The sequence below is a fragment of the Arachis hypogaea genome, chromosome 4 (assembly GCF_003086295.3).
Source record: "Arachis hypogaea cultivar Tifrunner chromosome 4, arahy.Tifrunner.gnm2.J5K5, whole genome shotgun sequence".
Taxonomy (NCBI): Eukaryota; Viridiplantae; Streptophyta; class Magnoliopsida; order Fabales; family Fabaceae; genus Arachis; species Arachis hypogaea.
Genome location: NC_092039.1, coordinates 25,027,830 through 25,029,706, shown reverse-complemented (window position 1 = coordinate 25,029,706; position 1,877 = coordinate 25,027,830).

Genomic DNA, 1,877 nt, shown 5'->3' with positions numbered 1-1,877 from the left:
TTATGTGAGTGTTGATATGGTCTAGGTGTGGCATGTTGGTGAGTTATGCTGCTGGGATTTAGACGTCTTTGATCTTGGCCTTGGTCTTGTTGATTTTCCCATCCGAAGTTGGGGTGATTTCTCCATCCAGAGTTGTAAGTTTTGGAGTATGGATCATGGACTTGTCTAGGTGAGTTTTCCACATAGTTGGCTTGCTCTCAGTCACCTTCTTCTCCTATGTTTACTCCTTCTTGAGTTGGTGATAAGGTGATGGCTGCTGCAACTTGGTTCTCTTCCACCTTCTTGGTAAGATCTGCTAGCTGCTTGGTGATCATCTTATTTTGGGCTAACAGTGCATCCATGTGGTTCAGCTCCATTACTCCTCTAGTGTTACTTCTTTTAGAGGCATAGAAGTAGTCATTCTCAGCAACTGTTTCGATGACATCTATCTATAGCTTCTTTAATGGTTTTCTTCTTGTTCAAAGAGCCTCCTGATGAATGATCCACATCCTTCTTTGACTCATAGGAAAGACCTTCATAGAAGATGTGAAGTTGGACCGACTCATTAAACATCTCTGGTGGGCATCTCCTTGTTAGATCTTTGAACCTTTCCCAAGCTTCATAAAGTGTCTCCCCATCTTGCTGTCTGAACGTCTGCACTTCAGTTCTCAGCCTATTGATCCTTTGAGGGGGTAAAACCTTGCCAAAAACTTGTTCACTACCTCCTCCCAATTTGTCAGGCTTTCTTTTGGGAAGGATTCAAGCCATTTGGATGCCTTGTCCCTGAGTGAAAAAGGGAACAAGAGCAGCCTATAAACATCCGGGTGGACTCCATTGGACTTCACTGTGTCACAAATCCTCAAGAAGGTGGTCAAGTATTGGTTCGGGTCTTCTTGAGCACCTCCTCCAAATGAGCAATTATTATGTACAAGAGTGATGAGTTGAGGTTTTAGCTCGAAATTGTTGGCATGTATGGTGGGCTTCTGAATGCTGCTCCCACAGTTTCCAAGATTAGGATTGATATAGGATCCTAAGACCCTCCTTTCTTGCCCAGCACGGTTGGCATGGCCTTGATTATGAACCTCTTCTTCATGGTTGTTCTCCAAATTCTCTTCCATGTTGGGTTCAAAGTACTCTTCCTCTTCTTTAGCACCTACTACTCTTTTTCCTCTTGCTTCCCTCCTTAATCTAAGGAAGGTCCTCTCAGGTTCAGAATCAAAGGAAGTTGAAGCCCCACTTCTTCTCCCTGTCATACAATCAACAAGGCACGAGCAAGGAAATAAATGCAGCAACTATTTTAAAGAAAATGCTGTTAATGTGAGTGATGCAATATATCGAATAGTTAGTGGGTGAGTGAAAAAAGATCGTAAACAACTGGAATAAAAGGGTAAAGGAATGGGAGGAAAACAACTAAAACTGAAAGTAAATTGCTCAATAGAAGTTTAAATCAGCAAAATAAAAAAAATGCTCAATCTAGTTATCCTCCAACTTAATCATTATTGATACAAAATCAATCCCCGGCAACGACGCCATAAACTTGATGCGTGGAAAATCCGTCTAGTAACAAATCTCCCTTCGGCAAGTGTACCAAATTGTCGTCAAGTAAAAACTCACTATAGAGTGAGGTCAAATCCCGCAGAGATTGATTTGATCAAATAACTTTAATTAGAGGAATGTTTTAATTGAGCGAACTAGAATTTGACTTGAGAATTGCAGAACATTAAATTGCAGAAAGGTAAATAGCAGAAAAAGTAAATGCTAGAAATAAAGAGCTGAATGTAAATGGCAGAAAATAAATTGTAGAATCTTAAATGGGAATGGGGAAATGCTCATAAAAGTAAATGGCAGAAATTAAAGAGAATGGGTAAGATCAGAAATGGGGAGTTCATTGGGCTTAG